This window comes from Tamandua tetradactyla, chromosome 14 (assembly GCF_023851605.1).
Source record: "Tamandua tetradactyla isolate mTamTet1 chromosome 14, mTamTet1.pri, whole genome shotgun sequence".
Classification (NCBI taxonomy): Eukaryota; Metazoa; Chordata; class Mammalia; order Pilosa; family Myrmecophagidae; genus Tamandua; species Tamandua tetradactyla.
In genome coordinates, this window is record NC_135340.1 from 93363139 (window position 1) to 93390929 (window position 27791).

Here is a 27791-nt window from a genome sequence, read left to right on the forward strand (position 1 = left end):
CCAAAGATAGAATCCTGAAAGCAGGAAGAATAAAGTGATTCATCACATACAAGGGAAGCACAGTAAGACTAAGTTCCAATTTCTCATCAGAAACCTTGGAGGCAAGAAGGCAGTGGTATGATATATTTAAGGTACTGAAAGAGAAAAACTGCCACCAAGGATTCGTTATCTGACAAAACTGTACTTCAGAAATGAAGGAGAATTTAAAATATTCACAGATTAACAAACTGAGTCCATCAAACAGATATCAATAAGAACAATACACATTTTATCACAAAGTCTTAATAATATAAGACATGTCTAGGCATGTCCTGATGTGTGATAGATAGCCAATAAATGAACCAGCTTCCTCACCACCCTCACCGTCTTATGCATTTACTGTTTTTTTATGGTGGTTGGTAGTTGCCACTGAGATTCTGTCCCTTCAGCATGTCTCAGGTTGGACTACTGAGACGAGTTTTCTGTCACTGCAATTGCATTGTCCTCCTTGGTCAGCCCCATGTGTGTGGCATTATCTGTACTACTTTTCCTTCTTGGTGCTTTCCTTCTTTGCATCTTTGCAATTGTCTTCCCTCCAGTGTCCTTTAAGGATGGTCTCTGATCCTTATGAGCACCCTCCCAAATATGCACCTATGTTATATTCTTAAAAATAAATAATGAATTTCTAAATAATAATATGTACGCTATGAAACCTACATAAAAAGAATAAGATAATGTTGGAGCAGGTTATATTTAATTTTTGAAAGAGCAATGTGATGGAATTTTTTTGAAATTTATTTTTTTGTAAACCTTATTTTAACAGCTTTTACTAGAATGAGCCAAAAGTTTGGTTCTAAACCTATTATTTCAAAATTTGGTTTTAAGGGTTATTGTACTGAAAATAACGCCTTCTAAAGACACACAGATCGAGACATAAGCAGTACTACTCTTTTTTTTTGCATGGGCAGGCGTCAGAAATCGAACCCAGGTCTCTGGCATGGCAGGCGAGAACTCTGCCTGCTGAGCCACCGTGGCCTGCCCAGTAGTACACTTTTAATCATCAATTCTACCTACCAGTTTTGATTGTTGAAGCCAGTAAATTTCCATGTTCTTGAGGTGGACTAGTCATTCTTGCATATTAATCAGTAGATGCCACACATTTACATAATTAACAAATGGGTTGAAAACTAATTAGGACTCTTTGAAAGATTTTAAACCAAGTTAGAAAAATTCTGTTTCCAAGTTTTTCAATTGTGTAGATATGACAGTTTCTATAGGCTTCACCCACAGTTTTTGATAACTTAATCATATAAGGATGGAAATATTTCCAAATATCCATTTTAGTATGCTTTCACTAAAGCACAAGTCTCTTTCTGAAAGTAGTTCCCTTCTTTCTCATTGATAAAATGTGACCCTTATCATGAACATTCAAATTAGATGCATTTATTTTTTGAAAATATCTGCTTAGGTAGCAATTTTCTGTTGGCTACTTGGAACCTCAAAAAGGTCAGAAACTTTCTAGCACTGACCTTTGTGTAAAAAATAAGTGCAAAACTCATCTTTAGGTTTGACAACTCTTTTAAAGGCACTTTACCTTGAGATGACCAGAGAACTTAAGGTGAATCAAAATATCTTCCATAAATTCTTCCTATCTTATCACAAAGTACTGTAAACACCCAACTATATCTTAAAGTTCTTAATTTTTTAAAATTAACTTCAGTGACACCCTGAGCCTTTCTCTCCTGGGAAATGATATAGTGATGCCGTTGCTGAGCCCTTAATGTGGAATCCATTCCCCTTTTTAAAAATTCTAGTCAAAGTAGCCATCCCATCAGGGATTAGACTTAGTTTGTCCATAAAGCATTGTTTTTATTTTGAGAAACAAATAATTTTTTAGAAATGTATCCTTTCCACTTCATCTTTCCTTTAACATCATCCTTCTTGTAATGATACCATAAGCTAAGACATGTTGGAAACATCTGTCCTTCTACCCAACCACCCATACTGAAAAATTTGTTCTATTTATTTCTTCAGATTGTCTGCAGTGCTTTCTATATGCCATCCAACAGAACTTCTTGACCAAAGGATGCATCAGTTATTTTAAAAATTGTTTTGCAAGTACTATTTCATCCATATTTCCATGGCAGGAAGAGCAGGTGTTTTTCTGAGTGATATTTTATTTTTATCTTTCGCAATTAGTAAGAAAATTTCTAAGAGTTTTTAATACATTTTTAATACCTATGATTATTTCTAGTGAACATTGTTTTAAAAGTATTAGAATTAGTATCTCATGATTTTAAATATTGCTGAAAGCATGATGAAGGCATGCCTTCATTTAGATGTGTAGGTTCTGTTAATTGTAATGCCTTCCTACTTCCTACTTCCACAAGCTAATAATATCACAAGGTGTTGTATATATGAAGAACAAAGATTATCACTAATCATGGTGTATAAAATCCATACTTTAAAAGTCTTTATGATAATTTCACATTTTTTGCAGACTTCCAGGAAAATTTTAGTGTTTTTCCTAGTCATGTGATCAACACAGTTTGTACTAGAAGCAGAAGTATCAGCTATAATTTTGCTTGTTGCTCACTTTTGCTTACAAAGTAAAGTAAAACGAGAATTACTTTTCGCTTGCTGTTTCTTTGCAGGAATCTTTATAAGTCACTTGTCCATTTTCAGGGGGTTAGTTTAGTTTAATAAAAACTAGGTAACCATGTGTGGTGTCTTGCAGTTATGTATCCATGTTTACCCCAGTAAAGCACATTCTTGATCTATTTCTGTATGTGTGAACCCAATGTAAATAGGACCTTTTGAAGATGTTATTTTTAGTTAAGTTGTGGCCAAGTGAAACAGGATGTGTCAATCCTGTTAATGGAGGTCTTCTAGAGGAGGCCACGGGGAAAAGAAGAAAGAGAGAGAAAGAATCTGGAAGTCAGCAGAACCAGGAAAGAGAAAAGACACTGCCGTGGGCATTGCCATGTAAAGGAAAGACCAAGAACCCAAGATCCCTGGCAGCCAGCCCTAGAATGCCACCATCTACAGGGAGAAAGCATTGCCTTACTGTTGCCTGGATTTTGGACTTCTCCTGGTCTCAAAACCATGAACCAGTAAATTCCTATTGTTAAGCCAACCCACTGTATGGTATTTATTTTAGTGTCTAGGAAACTAAACTGGGAATATATAAAAACTGTAGTAGGTCTCAATATTCTGAAAGGAAATAAGCACTTCCTCCCACATTGTCAAACTTCCATTTTTCTCCCAAGCACAGCTTGCATTTTGTACCTGACATGGACCTTCTGACATGCAGATGGAGTAAGGGACTAATGATGATGTACATGTCAACTTTTAGCAAAGCTTAATTTCTTGTCCTCCAAAGAGTAAAAGTAAATATGCATACACCTTGTCCAGCCCCTGGTGTGTGTCACTCCATTTGAAGACCACTGCTCCAAGGACTTGCTTCCAACTGGATGGATAGAGGGTCAAGTTCCTGGTTACCACCCTGATCTACTAGGAGAGCCTACTTCAGTGGCAGGGCCATTAACTTCATCAGTCCCTCTTCTCCTTTGGCTGCACTGACTGTGAATATGTGTTCTGGCCTCCCACTGGGCCCCAATACCAGTCTCCTGGTCTTCTGTCTGAGAGTTCTAGTTGGGCAGTTTGTATTGAACCACAATGTTTGAGTAAAAGGAGTAACTCCTGGGCAAAGTGTCTTGAGGAACCCTCTTATCTAGGAAACAACAGATTTCTTTCCTTGGGTCTTTTCCTTTCAAACTTCCCTGGCTGACCAAGATTCGTCCTTTGGGCACATCAAAGGATTTCTGAGACTAGAGAAGAGATTAAGAAACTCTTAAAAAATACCCCTCTTCTCCCTTTTTCATTTTCTCCCTCTTTGGGTCAGAACCCAGAGAGTTTACTGCTTTAATGTTGAACATTTGGTTTATCACTGAGAAATAATCCACTACATAAATAACCTTCACAACCTCTCCAAGGCCTGAGGCAGCATGACTCTTCCACTGCAATGAGGTGGAAGACCCATCCTCTGCCTTTGGGGCAAACTCACCCTCTCATGTTTGAGTGGGTCCCCTCTCCTGGCCTGAGGCTTTTTGACTTCAGACCCTGGCCTCCACAGTTTTGCCTCCGAAGTTATTTTTCCTCCAATGTGTCCATTCTCTGAAACATCCCAGCCCAAACTGGCAGCGGCTCTGTTTATACAGGTCCCACAGCACTCTAGTTGGCTTTCTATGCAGAAAATAAATCCAAAAATAATAATTACCACTCTGGGCTAAATGTGATTGTTATAAGAGCTTACAATATAGTCCCTGTTTTCTTATAAGTATTTTCTAAATGAAACCATACAATAATTGGTCTTTTGTTTCTGGCTTATTTTGCTTCACCAAATGTCCCACAGTTTCATTCACAATGTTGCATGCCTCACTACTTCATTCCTCTTTGTAGCAGCAAAATATTCAGTCATATATATACTCCATCATATGCCAACCCACTTCTCAGTCAATGCATCCTTCAGCCACCTCCATCCATTAGGCACCATGTATAGTGTCCAAAGTCAACAATCCATCACCACTCTCAATTTTAGATAATTTCATTGTTCCCAAGAGAAAGAAAACCAATAAACACACTGTCACCAATTAGAAAATCCAAACTCCAAACCTCCCCTTAACTCTTGTCCCTCTTTCTTTATTTACCCCTGGTGTTGCTGTGGTACTATTGATGTTTTCCTGTTAAACATATCCCATGGTGTGCAATAGCAGTTTTCCCCCTACATTCTGAGCTTACACTCTTTGTACAAGATTCTACCTTTGCAGTAGTTCATACAAGAACTTATTTATATTTGTAGTATTAATTGGTGGGGCATATGGGTCTATACAACCCCTTTCAATCATGTTCACCTTCAATATGGTAATATAACTTACAGACCCATAGTGAACTGCTTTCACTCCTATCTATTCCCTTACATTTGAGTCCAGCCTCATTGGCTAATTGTTCACCTGTCTCTAGCTTCCATGTATCTCTAGGTCCCCTAGATACTGTATTATAAGCCTTTGATTTTACCTTCACTATGGTCATAAAAGTGGAATCATATAGTATCTGTCTTTCTGTGTCTGGCTTATTTTACTCAGCATCATGTCTTCAAGGTTCATCCTTCTTGTCATGTGCTTCAGAGCATCATTTCATCTTACTGCTGTATGATATTCCATCGCATGTATATATCACATTTTGTTAATCCACTCATCTGTTGATGGGCATTTGGATTGTTTCCATCTTTTGGCAATTGTGGATAATGCTGGTATGAACATTGGTGTGCAAATGTCTGTTTATGTTACTGCTTTCAGCTCTTCTAAGTGTATACCGAGTAGTGGTATTGCCGGGTCACGGGGCAACTGGATATTTAGTTTCCTAAGGAACTGCCAAACTGTCTTCCATAGCAGCTATACCATTGTACATTCCCACCAGGAGTGCGAGTGTCCCAATTTCTCCACATCTTCTCCAACATTTGTAGTTTCCTGTTTGTTTAAAAGCAGCCATTCTTATATAAGTGTGAGGTAGTATTTCATTGTAGTCTTGATCTGCCTTTCCTTTATAGCTAATGAAAATGAGCATCTCTTCATGTGCTTTTTAGCCGTCTGTATTTGCTCTTCAGAAAATGCCTGTTCATATCTTTAGCCTATTTTAGAATTGGGTTGTTTGTTCTTTTGTTGTTGAGTTGTATGATTTCTTTATGTATACAGGATATAGAACTTTTACTAGATGTGTGATTTCCAAATATTTTCTCCCACTGAGTTGGCTGCCTTTTCACCTTTTTGACAAAGTCTTTTGAGACTTTGAGACCCATATGCCCCACCAATTAAAAGCATTTGATTTTGAGGAGTTCCCATTTATCTATTTTTTCTTTTGTTGCTTGAGCTTTAGGTGTAAAATTTAGGAAGCCACCTCTCATTACTAGGTCTTGAAAATGTTTCCCTACATTTTCTTTTAGGAGCTTTATGGTACTGGCTCTTCTATTTAGGTGTTTGAGCCCATGAAGTTCAGTGTTTCTCTCTCAGCTGGAAGGGCACATGGCAAACATGGAAGCATTGCTGGCTTTCTCGTGGCTCTACCAAAAGGACTCTCTCCAAAATGTTTCCTCTTTTAAAGGATTCCAGCAAGCAACTCCACCTTCAGTGGGTGGAGACACACCTCCACGGAAACCATCCACTCAAAAGTTACCATCCACAATTGGGTGGGTCACATCTTCATGGAAACAATCAAAATGCTCCCACCCAGCAATATCGAATGAGAATTAAAGGACATGGCTTTTCTGGGGTCCACCACAGAGTCAGACCAGCACAGGTCTTGATGTAGAATTTTACTTTTCTTGCTTCATATCTTTCCTTCTGGCTCTGAAGGTTCTGATGGTTGAAGAAAAGGTAAGCCAGACTGAACTGGTGCTGATGTAACCAAGCCATCAGTTACTTCTTTTGCCCAACGCCCAGAAACTGGTTGCCTTTTTTTTTTTTTTTTCCCCTTTAAGGTATTCACTTTTATTCAACTGGTCTCAAGTCAGTGTACTGGCTGCCTCCATAACATGACCAACTCCCAGGGAGACCAAAAGACTTTATACGTCTGGGTGGTGTGACAGTGGCTTAGTGGCAGAATTCTCCCCTGCCATGCTGGAGACCTGGGTTCAATTCCTGGTGCCTGCCCATACAAAAAAAAAAAAAAAAAAAAAAGACTTCATACATCTAAAGGTAAGGGACAAAAAGGGTGGGGTATGATGGCTGACTATTCAAAATAAAAATAAAAAGCAAGTATTAAGGAGAAAGAAAGATTTGTTTTTAATTTGGATGACCACATAATTTACATGAAAGCAATGCAGTCACACTTACCCGGTGTGAATGTGGGTGAGGACTGGGCCATTCTTGTTAGGGTGAAATGGGCACTTTTTGGCAAGGCTAGGAACTTCTGTAACAATGCATCTTACAGTATTTGGAATGACTATTAAAAAAAGAAGAAGGAGAATGTACAAAGTCCTTGGCCATATTTGTAGAACTTTGGGGAGCGAACTGACTGCTGTCACCTTCACTGTTCCAGTTTTTAAAGAGTAAAGTGCCAAAAAGCCAAGAAAATTAAAATTAAAAAACATATAAAGCTATGCCAGTCTCGTTTTACATATAACTTAGGTTTTGTGAAGAAAAGGTGTAAAGCAACTAAGTAACAGTCCTCCTAGAAGCATTTTCAGTGGACAGTGGAGGGGCTGGACTTGTGGTACTCCTGTTTGCTGATCCACATCTCCTAGAAGGTGGCCAGCGTGGTCAGGATGGAGTCACTAGTCCACATGGAGTACTTGCATTCAGGGGGTTTATGATCTTGATCTTGATCGTGCTGGGCACCGGTGCCATAATCTTTCTGCGTACTGTCAGGGATTCCTGAATACATGGTGGTCCCACCAGACAGCACTGCATTGGCATAGAGGTCTTTATGGATCTCTGCATCATACTTCATGATGGGGTTGAAGGTAGTTTCGTGGATGACATAAGATTCCATGCCCAGGAAAGAAGGCCTTGGGATAGCAGAACTGTTCATTGCCACTGGTGATGATCTGCCCATTGGGCAACTTGTAGCTCTTCTCCACGGAGGAGAAGAAGGAGGTGGTGGCCATCTCCTGCCCCAAGGCCAGAGTGATATAGCAGAGCTTCGCCTGATGTCATGCATGATCTCCTGCTTGGTTGTGGTGGTGAAGCTGTAGCCATGCTCAGTGAGGATCATCATAAGGTAGTCTGTCAGGTCCTGGCTGATCAGGTCCAGATGCAGGATGGTGTTGGGACAGGGTGTAGCTCTTGTAGATGGGCACAAGGTGGGTGACCCTGTTGCTGGGGTCCATGACGATACCTATGGTGCAGTAGGAAGTGTACCCAGACAGCACGGCCTGGATGGCCATGTATATGGTGGGGGTATTGAAGGTCTTGAACATGATCTGGATCATCTTCTCACAGTTGGCCTTGAGGTTGGGGGGGGTCTGGGTCAGCAGCACTGGGTGCTCCTCCCGGGCCACACACAGCTTGTAGAAGGTGTGTTGCCAGATCTTTTCCATGTCATAGCAGTTGGTGATGATGCCATGTTGATGGAGTACTTCAGAGTCAGGATGCCTCTCTTGCTCTGGTCCTTGTCACACATGTCCTTCTGGCCATGCCAACCATCATGCCCTGGTGCCAGGGTCACCCCACAATGGATGGGAAGAAGGCCCAGGGTGCATCGTTGCCTGTGAAGCTGGCCTTGCACATGCTGGAGCTGCTGTAGACCATGAGCGCAGTGATGTCATCATCCATGGTGAGGTGGATGGACCAGTGGTGAGAGCCAGTGTTTGCCAGGTGGCCATAGTCTTGGCAGTCCTGACTGCCTTTTGTAGAGATGCTTGGTGGATTCTTGGAAAACTTCTGCTGGGACAGTGTACACTGTACCACTCTCAAGCTGACCTCTGACATCTTTATTCAACAACTGACCTCCTGAAGTACCCCCCTGAGGTTTCCTAGCCCCATCAAGGCTACAGTCCTTTAAGGATGACTTTAAGGGTCACGGTCCTTAAAGGATGACTTGAGTTCAGTTTCCATTTGAGTAACTACTTGGCTAGTTAGGAAACTTGCTGCATCCTTGACCCACCAGACTCTGGAAACATTATGCCCTCCCATGCTATCTGTTCTTCCTCTGCTCTTGAGGACCTCTCCAGACAATCCACACATCCAGACTTCTGCCACCTCCCCAAACACCAGGAGCTGCATGTCAGCTTTTCCAGGACCTCCCCAGACAATCCACACATCCAGACTTCTGCCACCTCCCAAACACCAGGAGTTGCATGTCAGCTTTTCCAGGAACTCTCGCTACCCTCCACTCGGGTTCTGTGGTAGCACCAGAGTTTTTGAGTCTGCCAGGAGGTAAAATAGCTCTTTTAGCAAATACTTCCATGGTCTTGAAACAGCCTTTACTTGGCTTAAAGTGGTTGTTGAAAATCATGGGGAAAGGAAAGAAAATGACAAAGAAATCTCAACACCTACAAGTCCCCTTACTGCAAAGAATCTTCTTAATCTCTTTTCTTTGCTAACATAGCCTGGTGATGGATAATGATGGGACCAGTTGAAGAACCATTTTGGTTACATACTGGTAAATTGTGCGTGGACGTGTGTATTGGACACCTGTTGTGTTCCATCTACATCATCTCGGCTTATTTTTTTCTCTAGCTGTTACTACAGTAAAGGTGGGTACATACAGGTAAAAACCAGATAGCCCCTCTTACCTATAAGATTTTCCATCCTGGAATGTCATATCTGAGTGAAATCCCTGTAGGAAACTTTTCAGTCATTCTAGTGCATGTGCAAACCTAGAAGTACCAGGGAATTAATACCCGAAGGGGCAATGCTTGACCAGTGCTGGACAGGAGCCAGTGGATACATTCTCTCCTCTTCCAACCTTCAGAATATGCCTTCTGAGGTATATTCTATATAGCTCCTCAGAGGATCAACAAACAAGTGAAACTGAGCTCTAGTTGCCCATGTGGTGATCAGCTTGACAATACACCCTTGGGTTGACCTTCCCTTCTGTTTCGCTCCCAGTCCCTTACTCTTGATCCTTGGTATCACTTCCCAAAATAACTTTGTGTTGTAGGTACTTGTCCTAGGTTCTGTTTTTTGGGAGATCTAAGTTAAAACAACATGTCAATTACTTCTCTTTAGAGTGTGTGGATATTTGTCAGCCATTGTGCTCTGCTTTGGAGACTGTGCAAGTACTCTGAGACAAAAGAAAGTTCTGTTAATTGTAAATGGAAAGTTGATAAGCATAATCTGATTGTTAAAACAGAAATTTCTCGGTGTTTAACAGCCTATATAATGCTCCTGTTGATATGAGTTTGTGTCCGTGCCCTGGTTTTTGAATACAGGATGATGTGAGGTGGACAGATAAACCCTGATTTAGACTTTGTTGAAGAGGGCTCTCCAAAAGCAGGTGGAAAATTGGAGTCTATAGACTGAAATTACTTTGTGTCTGTGAATATCAGCTATGGCTCCTTGGTTACAAGCAAAGGGATATTGCACGGAATAAAGGTTGTGGTATACCACCCAGATCCCCTTTAGGACTGAAGCATTCCATCTTCCAGTTGTCAGAAGTGTTGGCTGCTGACAGCTCTTGGCTGAGGCCCTCCTAGGGAATCACCCTCTGCTGAAAAAAGCCATCTTGTCCAAGGTCACACCCCCTCCTTGCTATTACTTGGCCATTGTGGAGGCACACAGGCCTGGGCTCTGTGGCAGACTCGCTTATGTACCCCATTTTAGATCTGATGCTATTAATCTGCAGTCCTGTGAGTGTGAACCCATTATAAATGGGATCTCTTGAAGATGTCATTTTTAGCTAAAGTGTGGCCAACTGAAGCAGGGTAGACCCTAATCTGGATTACTAGAAGCCTTATAAAAGAAGAAAACAGAAGCCACTTCAGATTAGGCCATGGGAAGAAGCAGGAAGTCAGCGGGAACCTGGAAGAGAAAGAAGATACCATCATGTGACAGAAAAGCCAAGGAACTCCAAGGACTGCCAGTACTAGACAGCAGGCCTTCTAGCCTCTGAAACTGTGAGACAATAAATTCCAGTTGTTTAGGTCAACCTATTGTGTGGTATTTGTGATAGCAGTTCCGGCAAACTAATGCACCCCCTTCACGCAGGATACCTCTGAAGGGCGATCCCTGCTCTGGATCCCCAGGGTGTAGGCTGAGGCCTGTGTACAATGCAGAACTGCTTTCCAGTTCAGATTCTCTCTCTGCTTAATCCTGCTTTCCCTCCCTCACAGACATTGTTCTCTAGAGCACTCCCAAATAAATTTTCTGCAAGTCTTTCAGAAAAGTCTTCAACTCCATCTATTTCCCAGGGAACCTGATCTAAGGCAGAAGGATCCTGGGGTGTTCACCAGCTCGAAGGAAGAACTAGACATAAGCCTGCAGGGCAAGCCATCTTTGTGGTGTAAACTAAGTACGAGGGCATCTCTGTTCAACATTCAAATTCCTGGGTAGTGGGGTAGGGAGCATTTGATTGGCTTCGTTTGAGATGGGGGAGTAGAGTCCTGTGATTGGCAGTCTCATCAGAATTACTTGGAAAATGGACAGGAAAGAAAAACAACAGTGTCTTCTAGACCATGGTATCTGAAGTTTCTTGGAGAAAGAAGTAAAATTTGCTGGCTAAGGACTGGGGCTCTAAGAAGAGGATGCAGTGGCTCATTTAGGATGGACCAGGAGGGCATCAAGACTCTGGGTAGGAGGCAAGTTGTAAATAAACCTCTGGGCATTTTCCCAGGTACAGTCAGTATGTGTGACCAGAATGGGACCTCTCCAGACAGTCCACAACTTTCTGGATTTACTGACCAGTTCTTTTTCACCATTGTTGCTTTAATGTAGGCGTATGGGCATTTGTCCTCTTCAGGTTGACCAAGAGTCACCAGAAGTTCTGCCAGATTTGGTGGAAGGACCCTGCCTCCAGCAGGTTGTGTAGGTAGTGGGCTTTTAATGAATACTTTATATGTACCATTAGCCATCAGCACTCTCTCTCTCACCTTCTTTCTCTCTTGCCTCTGAGTTCAGAACGAATAGAGAGAAAGACACAGATGTCAGATGAATGGGGTAGGTCAAAACATCAGCTTTGTTACTCATGAATTGGAGGAGGTGGCTTAAATGTATAGCCACAGTGGGCTTCCTGACACTTGACTCCTGAATGAGACACTCATCCACCAATGGTAATGACCACAACTGGCCACACAGCTGCCGCAGACCTTCCTGGCAGGGGCAGTTGCTCAGTGCATTGGAGGGAGTATTCTTTCCATGGAGAGTCAGATCCAAAAGGCAGAAAACAGAAGGGGCTTGTGCTTGTTTGAAACTGTTATGTACCCCAGAAAAGGTTTGTTCGTCTAATCCTGATTCAATATTGTATGGTCAGACCTTTTGATTAGATTACTGCCGTAGAGATGTGATGTACCCAATTGTGGGTGTAACCTTTTGATTACATGGAGATGTGACTCCACCCATTCAAGGTGGGTCTTGATTAGTTTACTGGAGTCCTTAAAAGAACTAACACAGGGAGACATTTAGGAGAAAGCTTAGATGCAGACATTTGGAGAGGCAGAGGAAAATGCCAGAAAGACCCACCAGATCTGCAAAAGCTGTTTGAATCCAGAAGCCAAGAGAGGAGCCCAGCAGACTTTGCCATGTGCCTTCCTATGAGATGCTAAGCAAGGCAGAACCCAGAGTTTTGCCCCAGAGAAACTAAGAACAGACCAGCAGACACCAGCTGTTCTAGTTTGCTAGCTGCTGGAATACAATATACCAGAAGCAGAATGGCTTTTAAAAGGGGAATTTCATAAATTGCTAGTTTATAGTTCTAAGGCCGAGAAAATTTCCCAATTAAAACAAGTCTATAGAAATGTCCAATCTAAGGCATCCAGGGGAAGATAACTTGGTTCAAGAAGGCCAATGAAGTTCAGGGTTTCTCTCTCAAGTGAGAAGGCATATGGCAAACAGGGTCAGGGTTTCTCACTCATCTGGAAAGGCACATGGCAAACACGGCATCATCTGCTAGCCTTCTCTCCTGGCTTCCTGTTTTATGAAGCTCTCCAAGAGGTGTTTTCCTTCTTCATCCCCAAAGGTCTCTGGCTGGTGGACTCTGCATTGTGGTGCCGCAGCATTCTCTGCTCTCTCTGAATATCCTGCTTTCTCCAAAATGTTTCCTCTTTTATAGGATTCCCATAAACTAATCAAGACCCACCCAAATGGGTGAAGACAAACCACCACCTCATCCAGTTTAACAACCGCTCTTGATAGATCATCCAGAGAAATGATCTAATTATAGTCTCAAACATACTGTACTGAATAGGGATTAGAAGAAACAGCTGCCTTTACAAAATGGGATTAGGATTAAAACATGGCTTTTCTAGGGTACATCCATCCTTTCAAACCAGCACACCAGCCATGTACCTCCCCATGTGACTGAGAAAACTTGGACACCACCTGACATTTTCTTCAGAGTCAAGGTATCTTTCTCTGGATGCCTTTGTTTGGAAATTTTTATGGCTTCAGAACTACAAACTTGTAACTTAATGAATCCCCTTTATAAAAGCCAGTGCATTTTTCTAGTAAAGCATTCTACTAGCTTTACCAAACTAAAACAGGGCTGAATCCAATATGTTCAGTGCCTTTTGTAATACTAACTAGTCAGACAGAGTAGGGAAGAGTGAGGAAGGAGGGGAGAGGGACCAGGACTATTTTGTGGCTAAAGTCCTTCCACTGGAAGGAAACATAAATTTGCATGTATTTAACATATTCAAGTTTTACCACAACTCTGAGGTATCATTGCACCTATTTTACAGAAGGGACACTGAGGCCAAGGCCATATGCTAAGCAACGTGGCTCAGGATTTGAACCAAGTATCTTCTGATTTTAAGGCCCCTGCCTTGTTTGGAATGCTGTGGAAGGGAGTACTCCTAGCTGGCTGCTTGAACACCCCCTGTGAAGTTTCTTGGGTCCCAGGGCCACAAGCTCAGTTTCGGCCTGCTTGCTTGAGTTCTTTCAAAGGCTTAAGTTGGCATGCCACTAATTGGAAGAGGCTGTTACTGGGCCCAAAACAGGAAGATGGGGAGGCAGGGGGAGAGAAGCTTGTAGCCTGCTCTCTTGTTGCAGAGCTGGGCCTTTGATCCTCCCCTTCGGAATCCCCACCTGCTTGTCAGGCCAGGCTGTCCTCTCAAGACCAAAGAAGCTGCCCAGAGGTCTCTCTTGGCCTCCCATTAGGGAGCCTGGGGCCAGGGTGAGAGCAGCTAATTTAGTTTAGCTCCTCCTATCATGTCTGCAGGAATCAGCTCTTTCTGACAGAGACTGGGCCAGAAGGGGATTCTCTATCAGTTTAGGGGTACCCTTTAGGTTGAATTCTTTCTTCTCACAAAGCCTCAGCACTCAACCAGTCCCCAGCTGACTACTCTGTTCTCTTACTGGATTCTGAACCCATTCCCCAAACCTGGGTTTTTTTCTTGATTCCCTCACTAGACTTTCTGTCATTCACCTGAGCACTGTGGTTACCTTTCCTGCTTTCACGTCTGTGCAGATGGTCCGACCACTGCATACCCCATTCTCCCTCCTATTTCTTTCCCTCTCCCCTTCCTCCCGACCGCCTCCTCCCCATTCCCTCCTCTCCCTCGCCTCCTCTTTCTCCTCCATTCGCCATTTCCCTTTCCCCACCTCTTTGACTCTCCCTCTGCCTCGTCCCTTACCCTCACTCTCCTCTAACCTTGAGCCTCAAGGGGACAGGCCTATCTGCAAAGGAAGGGTATCTGTCATATAACTATTAGATCCCCAGCACAACAGGAACAGAGATAGAACAACTGGAATGCTCTGCTAGGGACTGAAGGGCTACGAAAGATTCCTGAATATTAAGAAAAATCTTAAGGAGATGCTGTGCTCAAGGCAGCTATTGCAGGGTGAGGTTGGGTATTAGCCCACCCAGGGTGGGAAGGAAGGTGACGCAGGGAAAAAGTTCCATACATCATTCTGCTCTCTTGCCAATACTGCCCAGAATTTGTCTTGCCTGTCTTATAATCACCTATAAAGGCATTTCTTTCTACCATCTAATCCCTCAGCCTTTTATTAAAGCTTAGATAAAAGTTTAAAAAAATCCCACCAAAATCAGTCACCAGAAGGGAAATTTCATAGAATGAGATGATCAGATTTCCAAGTTTATTGAAAACCCGTGGATAACTGCATGGCTGCTGCTGCCATTAAAAACAGTGGTGACAACAGTGCAGCTGGGCAAGTCATTTAATAACATGGGACTTGTCCAGCCATGCGGAGAGTGGACAGAGAGAATGGGCTCACCTTGGGCCAGAGGTACCTTTCACAGAAATGAACACGGCCCTCTGCAGTCCAGGTGGCAGTGTTACACTGCAGGCGGAGCCACACAGCTTCTTAGGAGCTGGTCACTGGTAGGCATCAGCCCTGTGGACAAAGTTCCCAGGTCTTTCAAAGTACAGCAGTACCCAAACTCATCCTCTCCCATGTTAGCCACAGCCTGGAGCCCACCTTTTGGAGTTCAGATGGCCTTTCACAGGCATTGAATCCTCCTCTCAATCCTGAGTAATAGCTCTTGTTACCCCACATTACAGATGGAGAAATTGTTGACCACAGGAGGGAACGGGCTTATGGGAAATGACAGGATCGAGTGGTAGAGCCAGAAGGGTCACCCAGGTTTTCCAATTCCTGGTCCTGTGTCCTCTTGCTGTACCAGCCTACCCCACCACTAAACATAGTCTAGAGGGACAGATAGTAGAGAAGTTATCCTTTTGCCTGCAGGGTAAGTATTTGAATTTCGTGGTTGGGTGGGACAGAGGACTTCATAGAGGCAGTAGTATATAGGGGTTATGAGTATACTCTAAAGTCAGGCTTTACGGATTCAGTTCCTGGTTCTCCTACTTATTAGCTGTATGACCTTGTGTAAGTTACTTAACTTCTCTGTGCCTCTGAGTAAAATAGGGACTGATAATACCTTGTAGGTTTGTGGTAAAGGTTAAAAGGTTATCAAGCATTTAATGCAGTGTCTTGCACACAGTAAGTTGGGTAAATGGCGTAGCCTTGTGTCCACTATTAGAATCAAGAAATCTGTAAAAGTGCCTCACAGTGCCTGGCATGTTGAGGTGATCAGGATCGAAAAATCCCTACCTGCCATCTTTCCTCTGGCCATAGAGTCCTTATAGACATGTGGGCACCTGCCCTTCCCGGCTGTGCACTAGGGATGGCTGATGGCATTAGAGTAGAGGAGCTGCTTCTAGGAATTGGTCTCTCAGGGCACAGACTCACGGTATGACCATGAACTTGACCTCAGTCTTGCTCCTGGCTGGTACACAGATTCCTCAGCTGTAACATAAAAATGGAGCTGGGTTTAAAGAAGTGTAGTTTGTGAATATCTACATCAGAATCATCTCAATAGACTGTTGAAAATGCAGATTCACGGATTCTGCCCCAAACTGACTGAATCAGAGTCCCTAATGGTGAGGCTCTAAAACCTACATTTGTAAAAGGCATCCTCAGGCGTTGCCTAATTCCCAGATATTCTGATGTAATTGGCCATTAACTCCCAGATATTCTGATGTAATTGGCCATTAATAAATTAAATAAAGTAAATAACACAATAAATCAGATTTAAAATTATTTTAACTGGTTGTTTTAAGATTTTCCTGTTTTGGTTTCTGGCGGTTCTATATTGGGCTTATACGTGGTTTTCTCTGTAGTTATGTGTTAGGGCTCTGTATTGGTTAGGGTTCTCTAGAGAAACAGAATCAACAGGAAATATTCATAATATAAAATTTATAAAAGTGTCTCACATGACCATGGGAACGTAGGGTCCAAAATCTGCAGGGCAGGCTGTGAAGCCGACAACTCCGATGGAGGGTCTGGATGAACTCCACAGGAGAGGCTTGCCAGCAGAAGCAGGAAGAGAGCCTGTCTCTTCTGAGTCCTCCTTAAAAGGCTTCCGGTGATTAGATGAAGCATCACTCATTAAAGAAGACACTCCTCTTGGCGCAGCTGACGTGATCACGATCTAATTCTATGAAATGTCCTCATCACAACAGACAGGCCAGCACTTGCCCAACCAGACAAACAGGCACCACCACCTGGCCAAGTGGACACATGAACCTGACCATGACAGCCTCATAACACATCTTGAGTCTGTGGCTTGATGTCTTTTGTTAGTTTTGGAAAATTCTCAACCATTATCACAGTAAAAATTATTTCTGCCCCATTTCTCTTTCCTCTCTGGGACTCTCATTATATGGTGGACTTGTTCACCATGTCCCATTATGTTTGTGCACTCCTTCCCTCCCTTCCTCCTAGTGTTTTCTATCCATTTTCCACCGACTCTTTCAGTCAACCTCTCTTGTTTTTTTTTAAATTGACAAATCTTCACACACAGATAGTCCATACGTGGTGTACAATCAGTGGCTCACAATATCATCACATCACCATGATCATTTTTAGAACATTTGCATCACTCCAGAAAAAGAAATAAAAAAAGAAAAAGGAGAAAATCAAGCATCCCATATCCCTTACCCCTCCCTCTCTAATATTTCAGTCTACCCAATTTATTTTAACCTTGTCCTGCCTATATTTATTTATTTTTTATCCATATTTTTTACTCATCTGTCCTGGATTAAAGGGGCATCAGACACAAGGTTTCACAATCACACAGCCACACTGTTAAAATTATGTTGTTATACGATTATCTTCAAGAATCAAGTCTACTGGAACACAGCTCAGCAGTTTCAGGTATTTCCCTCCAGCCACTCCAGTACACCATAAACTAAAAAGTGCTATCTATATAATACATAAGAATAACCTACAGGATAACCTCTCAACACTTTTTGAAATCTCTCAGCCATTGAAACTTTATTTTGTCTCATTTCTCTCTTCCCCCTTTTGGTCAAGAAGGCTTTCTCAATCCCATGATGCCAGGTCTTTGATCATCCCAGGAGTTCTGTACCACATTTCCACGGAGATTTAGACCACTGGGAGTCATGTCCTACATAGGGGGGAGGGCAGTGAGTTCCCCTGCCATGTAGGCTTAGAGAGAGAGGCCACATCTGAGCAACAAAGGAGGTTCTCTGGGAATGACTCTTAGTCCTAATTTTAATTAGGCATAACCTATCCTTTGCAGGAATAAGTTTCATAGGGGCAAGCCCCAAGATCAAGGGCTCAGCCTATTGATTTGGTTGCCCCTATTGCTTATGAGAATATCAGAAGTTCTCCAAATGGAAAGTTTGAATATTTCTTCTTTTCTCCCCAGACCCCCAAGGGGACTTTGTGAATTCTTTATTCACTTGCCGTGCTGGTTTGAAAGGATTATGTACCCTAGAAAAGCCATGTTTTAATCCTGATCCAATCTTGTGGGGGTAGCTTCTTTTTAATCCCTATCAGCACTTTAGGCTGGAAATCTGATTAGGTTATCTCCACAGAGATGTGGAGACATGACTCCCCCCATTCCCGGTGGGTCTTGATTAGTTTGCTGGAATCCTTTGAAAGAGGAAGCATTTTGGAAAGAGCCTATGCAGCCTCTTTCCAAAGAGATGAAGAAGGAAAATGACCCAGGGAGAGCTTCATAAAAAAAGCTAGCAGATGTCTTCATGTTTACTACATGTCTTTCCACTTGAGAGAGAAACCCTGAACGTCATTGGCCTTTCTTGAGTGAAGGTAACTTCTTGTTGGTGCCTTAATTTGGACATTTCAATAGCTTGCTTAATTTGGACATTTTCACAGTCTTAGAACTGTATACTAGCAACGTAATAAATTCCCCCTTTTAAAAGCTGTTCCATTTCTGGTATATTGCATTCCAGTAGCTAGCAAAGTAGAACACTGCCCAAATTACTCTGGGATATATCGGGGCATCACATTAACCTGGACAAACAAACCAAGATCTCATGCCCTACTCAAGATTCCATGCGCTTATGGTGTTCAACTAAACTGACCATACATGTTAAATTAGGTAATGTACTACCCAAAATATAAATTTTGCATCAAATAAACATCTCCCCCTTTGTTCTCACACAGAAGTTGAAGTTTTAAAATATGGATGAGATCATCTTTTACTCTGTATTCTGATCTATCTTAGTCCTATCCAGATCAACTTCATTCATATTTCTACTCAAAGTGAGATCTCTATTTCAGATTTTTAGACAGCTCCTGTATGGGGTACTGCTGAGTTTCATAATGTCAAAGCTCTAACTCTGAGTCTCAGGTGTCACCTTAATACCCAAAATTTCTGGGAATGACCGGGTTATATACAAAAAGCTCAGTATCTCAGAATTTAGAAATAACCAGTTACAACTCCTAAATATATGTGACTGTTATAAGAACTTATAATCTAGGATCCTTTACAGTAGGCCCCAACCTGATAACCCATGCTCTTGACTCCACCAAGTTTTTATATTACAGTTAGTCCATATGAGTGAGGCAGGATAATATTTGTCTTTTTGTTTCTGACATTTCATTCAACATACAGTCCTTAAAGTTCATTCACCTAGTTGCATGTCTCAAACCTTCATTCCTTCTTGTGGCACTCAGTAGTTCATTGTATGTCTACACCACATTCTCCCTTCCATTCCTCAGTCATTGTACCCTTGGGCCACCTCCATCCATTGTGAATTGTGAACACTGCCAACATAAACACCAGTGTGCAAATGTCCATTTGTATCTCTACTTTTCAATTCACTAATCCTTTCTTCAGCTGTGCCTAATTTGCTACTAAACCCATCTATTAAACTCTTAGGTTTTTTTTGAGGTCTAGATTTTTAAATATAGATTTTAATTGTTTGATAAAATTCTCCATCTTATCTTTCATTTTCTTGGACATTAATCCCGGTGATTTTGAAAGTTTCTGTCTAATAATTCCAGTATTAGAAGCTCCTTAAAACTTTTTATCGTCTGTTTTTTCTCTTGTTTTTCATCTTTCTCATCTAATATGCCTTGTAATGTGTTTATTGAATGTCAGACATTGTAAATAAAATATTATAGGGATTAATTTGAGGCCCTAGATGATGCCTTCTTCTTCCTGAGAGGATTTACTTTTGCTTGTGGAAATTAGGATGAGGCAAGCCATTGGAATCCAGCCTTGGAATACCAGGCTTGAGCTGGTCTCTCTGGTAGTTTCTTGCTCCCAGGCTTCAGGGGTCCTATCTGAAAGCCTGGGATGCATATCCTGGTGAACGTGAAACTGTTTTTGCTCCTCCAGTTTAGTGAGACTACCAAAACTTTGCTTAGCCTCTTAGTCCCTTGGCTACTGCTGTTTACTTTGTTTCTCCTTTTTTTTTTGGTTTCTTTACTGATTAGCTTCTATAAGCACAGTTTTTCAGCTTTTAGTTTTTTTCTTAAGAATCAGCAAATTCTTCAGGGAAAAAGTTCTGCCAAATACCAGGTTGACTTGTGTGCTTACCTCCTCTCTGAGATCTTGATATCTCAAGCGCTCACCACATTTGGTAGCTCTCTGATGCGTCTGAATGGAATTTTTCAATTCTGTTTTGCTCAGTTTTTTATCTGTTTTTGGCAGAAGCATTGCTCTGTGTGTTAGTCTGCCATGGATGGAAGGGGAACTCTGGTGGTGCATCGTCTCCTCAGTTGATTTTAATTTTTAGCGCTGGACAAAATCAACTAACTCCTTGCTAGAGCATAAGAAACACCTGAGACCCCTGTTAAACACGATGATTTCCTAGTCCCACTTTGTATCTATTGAATCAGAATCTTCAGGGAAAAGGACTGGGGATTTGTATTCCCAAAAAGTGCCCAGGAGATTTTTGTTGGACATTTGGACAGCAGTGGGCAAATGGCTCTCCGGTAGCTGTTCTAGCTCTGGTTTCCTAAGCAAATTCCTCTTACCCCCGTAAGCCCACCCAGCCAGAGAACCCTCGGCATATTGGTGAGGAAGAATGTGGCTGTTCTGACATGTGCTGCCTCTTAAGACTATTTCCAATTTTGTTGTGCATTTTGCAGCTTGATGAGTGGTGGCTTCCTTTGTTGAATAATTTCCAGTTTCTTCCATGGACATTTTAACCAGAGATGAAGAATGATTGGCTTTTGCCAGCAGTCCAGCTGTAGAGGGAATGATTTGCCTCTTAGAGGTACATTGATTTGAAATGGTTTTAATGTGGAAGGCAGAGGGATGTTGTAGAAAGAGACCTGGGATCTGGAGATCAGGGCTGGGCCCAGGGTTCTTGGGTGGCCCAGGAGTCACAGCAGTAACTCACCAACATGCCCCCGCCCCCCATACACACACTCCTCCCACTGCGTAAGCTTCCTTTGATTGCTTGAGTATATCCACTTTTCATCCTCCAAATTAGGTTTGATCACAACTGCCAGCCCTAACACTAGAGTGCAGCTGTACACCTCCCTCTTTTAACCCTTGTCTCCTCTCTTTTCTCCTTGTGATTTCCCTACTGTCCTGCTGTGTTCCTCCGTAAGACTTTCCTGCACTAATTTCCTCCTCTCCTCCATCCTTCAACCTCCTTTTTCTTCCTCTTTCCTTTTCTCTTCCCTCTTCCACTTCTCCTCCTCCTTGCCATCCACCACCCCACCATTCCTCTTCCATCTCCCTATTCTGGAATCAGAGGAGAGATTGCAGTACCCTCTCATATATCCTCCCTCCAATACCTCCTGCCCAGCTATCCCCAGGACCACCTCTCTGCAGATGTGGAGCTCAGACACCACAGGAAGGAAAAGTTGTCAAACTCCTTTTCTCTTGGCCATCCAGCAAGGCCAGTTTTCCTGGTTCTCTTGGTCAGTTTCCCTAGTTCTCTTCAGTATCGAAGAGGAGTCCCACTTTGGAGGTCTCTGATGCTCCTAATCCATGAGCCCCCAGTAAATGACATCCAAATCAATAAAAATCAATGCAATAATATGCCTAGTGGGAAAAGGGCAAAGGATATAAAAGAAGAAACACAAACAGCCATAAATACATAAAAACTAATTTTACTTATCATCAAAGAAATATAAATAAAAACTATGTGAGTGGTAAAAATTAATTAGAATATATCAAATTTTGGTTGCAGCGCAGAGAAATGGGCACTGATGTGCTTCTGTGTGCAACAAGATTTCTGATCTCTCTGGAGAACAAATGTAACAAAAATCTTATAATTTTCCATGACCTTTGATCCTGCAATTCTACTTTCATTAATTTAGCTCAATGAAATAATGTAAGCTATTTGCAAAAATTTATTTACAAGGATGTTCAGCAAGGGTCTGGGTTTTTTAAAACTTTTTTTTTAATTGTGTAATATAGCATATATACAAATCAATTAAAGAAAAAACGATCGTTTTCAAAGCACTCTTCAACAAGTAGTTACAAGACAGATCCCAGAGTTTGTCATGGGCTACCGTACCATCATCTCAGATTTTTCTTTCTAGCTGTTCCAGAATATAGGAGGCTAGAAGGAATAAATATGTTTTTTATCATCACAATCAACTTTTTTTTCTTTTTTGTGAAAAATAATATATATACAAAAAAAGCAATAAATTTCAAAGTACAGCACAACAATTAGTTATAGAACAGATTTCAGAGTTTGGTATGGGTTACAATTCCACAATTTTAGGTTTTTACTTCTAGCTGCTCTAAGATACTGGAGACGAAAATAAATATCAGTATAATGATTCAGCAATCATATTCATTTGTTAAATCCTACCTTCTCTGTATAACCATCACCTTTGATCTTTCTATCCCACTCTTTAGGGGTATTTGAGCTATGGCCATTCTAACTTTTTCATGTTGGAAGGGGCTGTCAGTGATATGGGGTAGTGAGATGGAACTACCTGGTGTTCTGGAGAGGCTGGGCCCTCTAAGTTTCAGGATTTGTTTGGTCCAAGGACCCATCTGGAGGTTGTAGGTTTCTGGAAAGTTACCCTAGTGCATGGAACCTTTGTAGAGTCTTATATATTGCCCTAGGTTTTCTTTAGGATTGGCTGGAGTGGTTTTGATTGGGGGTTGGCAGGTTATGATAGGTAGCAATGTCTACCTGAAGCTTGTGTAAGAATGACATCCAGAGTAGCTTCTCGCTCTATTTGAACTCTCTCAGCCACTGATACTTTATTATTTACACTTTTTTCCCTCTTTTGGTCAGGATGTAATTGTTGATCCCACGGTGCCAGGTCTGGATTCATCCCTGGGAGTCATCTCCCACATCTCCAGGAAGACTTTCACCCCTGGGTGTCATGTCCCACGTAGAAGGGAAGGCAATGATTTCACTTGCAGAGTAGGGCTTAGAGAGAGTGACAACAAAACAGTTCCTCCAGAAGTAACTCTTAGGCATACATAAAGGTAGGTTAAGCTTCTCTGCTACCTACATAAGCTTCACGAGAGCAAGCCTCAAGATCAAGGGCTTGTCCTATTGACCTGGGTGTCTCTAATGTTTGACACAGTATCAGGGGATTCCCTGATGGTAAAGTTTAACAGTTCCATATATTTTCTCCCATCCCTCAAGGGACTTTGCCAATACTTTTTGATTATCTGCTTAATATATTCCAGGATATAACCAGGCATTACATTAAGATATACAGGATTAAAGGACCTCATTCTTTTTCTGGGCCCCCTGTGTTTCAGTTGCTCAAATGACCTGTGCAGACAGGTTGAGTTAGATTATGTGCTACAGAAAATTTAGGTTCTGGACAAAATAAACTTTCTTCCTTTGGTCTCAAAGAGTAGGTGTGGTTCTAAAATAAAGACCATATCTTCTTTACCCTTGTGTTCTGAGTTACCTTAATCCTAATACCTGATTGACCTTGTTCTTATCTCTCAATACCAGATTATGCCTTGTATAGAAAACAGCCTCTCAAAATGCAGAAATAATAATTACCATTCTGGAGTAAATGAGCTTACAATCTAGGCAACAAGGGGCTGTTTTAATAGTGATAAGTGAGATAATTCAATGAAACATAGCCATCCAACAGGGTACAGGTACATTTATTCCAATTGTACACAATGTGGCCATTAAAAATATTGTTGACAAATATTTAAAGATGCAGTACCCTGAGATGAAACAAACACAAATTGGTTACAAAGTGGTATATAACGATAATTGCAATTTGTGAAAACAAAAAAAGCATAGAAAAAAATCATTGGACCAATATATGCCAAAATGTTGACATGGCAATCTCTTTTTTCCATGTCATGCACAAAAATCTAAGAAGTGTGATTATTAGAAAAGGACACATTGATCACTAACATGGTTGTCAGAAGACTGGCCTACATTCTAGTCCTGCCTTAGGCAGGTCACCTGGACTCTTTGGGGGCAGTTTTCTAATCTGGAAACCAGAGGTGGCCCCAGCCCAATGTAACAGCATTCATCTGTTCAGGGCTGTACTGATTGCAGATACTCTTTTTTTCCCCAGTGTCCATAAAGTTTTTTTCCCAATTATTTATTTATTTATTTTAAACATAATAACATACAACATGAACATTTTTACCATATGATCATTCCATTCTTGGTATATAATCAATTAACTCACAATATCATCACATAGTTGTATATTCATCACCATGATCATTTCTTAGAACATTTACATCAATTCAGAAAAACAAAAAGAAAAAAACTCATACATACCATACCCCTTACATCTCCCTCTCATTGACTGCTAGTATTTCCATCTACCCAATATATTTTAGCCTTTGTTTCCCTATTTTTTTCTATACCCGTTACCACTTCCTTTCATTGATCACTAGCATTTCAGTCTACTAAATTTATTTTAACATTTGTTTCCCCTATTATATATTTATTTTTAATCCATATGTTTTACTTATCTGTGCATGCCATAGATAAGTAGGAGATAAAAGGAGCATCAGACACAAGGTTTCACATTCACACAATCGTATTGCGAAAGCTGTATCATTATACAATCAACAGATAGTCTTTTTGATCCATTGTTTCATTTTGTCCCACCAATTCTACCTTGCAGAATCATGGCCCAGATTAAAGGAGATCAGCATTTTGAAACTAAAATGTAGACAATTGCAAACTTTTGGATATTTTATCATCAGTTTATATAGCACTGAGAAACTTACCTTATTCTTATGTGTTGTGATGCAAAGAAAAGCTGATTTCTCAAGGCTTGTACGGGGCAAGATTTGAAGGTGCCAGGATGGCCTGGCCACTGAGTTGGAGTGCAGACCAGATTAAAGCTGGGAAGGTTCTGGGTGGCAGATGGTCTGCAAGGTTGGGTTGGGACCAAGCAGTAGTTGCTGAAGATGGGGAGGTCGGTAGCAGGCCAACCTAGGACTGGAACAGGCTGAACAGAAGCGTGGAAAAGCCAGAAAGCTGCTGTGAGGACTCCTCAAGGCTGAGGGGGGTCCTAGGAGTGGTGGTTTCCACGGAGGTCCATTTAGGGCCTGCTAGTCAGATAACAGGGACTTGAAGTCCCCAAGAGAAGAGCAGGAGCCAGCCAAGCTGGGCAAAGGAGAGGTTGGGATTTTTAAAGGATGGGACAGGCATGGCAGGCATTACTGAAGAGCTCAGAAACAAAGATTTGATATGGTGCTGACTCATGTGTAAGTTGCAAGTCTGCATTTATGCAAAAGAGGCAGCAAGGGAGGGTGTGTAATAGATGATCGAAACTTGTGGTAACCTGGATAAATGATTACTTAAGAAAAAATTGAGCAGTTTACTTCCTGCTCATTATCAGGTCGAAGCCTAATCTTTAAGACTGGTATCCTGATCTCAAGGCCCCCTAGGTGGTAATATAGCTCTCAATGACATAGCATATCTTCTCCATAAATGCTTTTCCTCTAACAGAAAAAAAAGTAGCTTTCCTGCTCAAGGAGCCACTTTTTGATTTAGAGTGTGCCCTGAGCTGAACTTCTCAGTTTATAGAAGAGGCTCAATGTGAAACTACAGATTGACTCTTTTATCACAAACCTTTTAATTACTGCACGTACCCAATTTTATTATCCAATTATGGGTAAGATTAAGGTTCATCAAACTACTTGTTTTATGTGAAATTCCTTCATTTCCAAAAGATCAGTGGAACATTAAAGAACAAATGAAACAGTCAGCTGCAGATTATGCAGGTTGATTTATCATTGATCTTCCATAAACAGCAAAACTGGCTCTGATATTTTCCCCAGCATAATAGATCCATGTATACAGTGTACTGTATATCTTTCCATTTCAGCCTTGAAAAAACACGATATATCCCCAGTGGGAGACATTATTTTGCTAAATGTATAGTGCTGCAGCTCTATGGTGCCCAGCCAGTTTGTAACAGCAGATGGATAAGAGCCCGCTGTTTCATGAAATTGCTTTTGAATATTTGCAGAATGACCTTTTCCCAACTCTATCCCAGAAAAATTCATTTTAACGCTTTCCATACAAGATGTTCAAATGCTGTGCTGCACCTCTCTCCTGCAAGTCCCAGTCGAAAGACACATCCCATCCTTTTCTATGAACCTTTCCTGGTATCTTCCTCTCTATCAAAAACAATCTCTCGTCTCCCATAGTTTCCTTGCAGAGCGGAAAATGGAAGGACTAAGACACCTACAGTGTGGTACTGCCCAGATCATACAGGTGGTGGTAGGTGTGGTGCCAGGATGATTACTCAGGTCTGGCTGTCTTCATAGCATTTGCTTTTCCACACCCCTTGCACACTTTGTTGATGACTTAGTTTGACTTTTACCCCCCTGTTTCCTTCTTTAAAGCAATCTGAGCAATTTTCCTTCTACTGTCATGTAAGTTCCAATTACGGTGTTATGCCCGTCTCTCTCCCCCCACCACTTCAAGCATACCTTGCATTTAGCAGGTCCTCAGTATATTAGTCAGGGGTTGGTCAGAGAAGCAGACGCACTAGGACACTATATACATAGATATTTAGATTTGTCCCGGGATGCGTTATAGGAATTTGACTTTCTGTGGCTGACGCTGGGACTTGAAGTCCACGAGGCAGATAATCGGACAGTTGGGAAGGGAAGGTGGGTGAAAAGTGGAGGTGAGTAAGAACAAGCAGGAACCCACAGAGTTAGAAGCTGTAAGGACAGACTGGAGCCTGCATTGGTGCTTTTGCCTCCAGTCTTACTGGTGTGGGTGTTCTGTGGAAGCCAGGGCCCTCCGTCATGGGACTAACTACACATCTGCCAGGAGTTGGAGCAGCTGAGGGAGTGACCAGGGGACGATGGAGCAATTGTAGGCTTGGCCTCTGCATCATACCGACGAGGCCCCTCAGCAGACCAGTGACAATGTGCACAAGCTACAAAATGCCTGCCGTTTCCCTTCCATCCTCCAGTAATCCTATACTCACTTCTCCTGGGGTCTGCCCTAAACAGAAACATGCGGGAAGGGGGTTCTGGGAAACGTAGGTCAGCCTAACTGTGGTATCACATTAAAAACTTCAAAGGGGCGGGCCACGGTGGCTCAGTGGCAGAGTTCTCACTTGCCATGCCGGAGACCTGGGTTCACTTCCCAGTGCTTGCCCATGCAAAAAAAGACAAAACAAAACTTTGAGGGTCTGCCTTTTGTGAAACTGCCCTCCCCAACTTTTTCTCCCAGTAAAGACAGTAGCAAAACCGTCCTTCACCTAACATGATACAGCCGTCCATGTACTGCTGAAAAGATGCTGATCCTTTCACCAGAAGAGGATATAAAATCCCTTTTTTTTTGTCTTGGGATAATGTTCAGTCTTCTCTACCTGATGATACTTATTCACCCTTTGATATATGTAACTTAAGTACTGAGGTAAAAGATTAACTAGTAGTAATGTATTTTATATAGATGATAAGAGGATGAGAGGGAGAAAACATATATTTGGTTTACATATACACATACACGTATGCAAACATTTAGATCAAATAAGAAATAGTCATATATAGCATAGTTCTCATTTCTGAAGTTGGTTGTATGGTCATAACTGGTATTATAACTGGTATTATAATTACCCATTTACTATTCCCTTTGCCTTTAGCAAGCCCCCTGCATGGGCTTGACAAACTTTTTCTGTAAAGGGTCAGTTTGTAAACATTTAAGCTTTGTGGGCCAGATTATCTCTGTTGCAACTGTTCAATTTTGCCACTGCAGTGCAAAAGCAGCCATAGATAATATGTAAACAAATGGATGTTTCTGTGATATCATAAAAATTTATTTATAAAAACAGGTGGTGGGCCACATGTGGTCTATGGGCTGCCTGTGGTTTGCCAATCACTAGTCTAGACCATCAGCAGTCCTGCCTGAATTGGGTTGTTGTAGTTTTCCATTGACTTTAATCCAGGTCATGGGATTAAGTTAAGAG

The 27791-nt window shown here is 41.8% G+C and overlaps 1 protein-coding gene and 1 pseudogene across 5 annotated transcripts in view; one reads left to right on the forward strand and one right to left on the reverse strand.

Annotated features, from left to right (window-relative positions):
- The window catches only part of MTHFS (methenyltetrahydrofolate synthetase), a 211649-nt gene that overhangs the window by 70640 nt on the left and 113218 nt on the right, over positions 1-27791 (forward strand). The window lies entirely within an intron of this gene.
- Positions 7207-8309, reverse strand: LOC143656419 (actin, cytoplasmic 1 pseudogene; annotated as a pseudogene).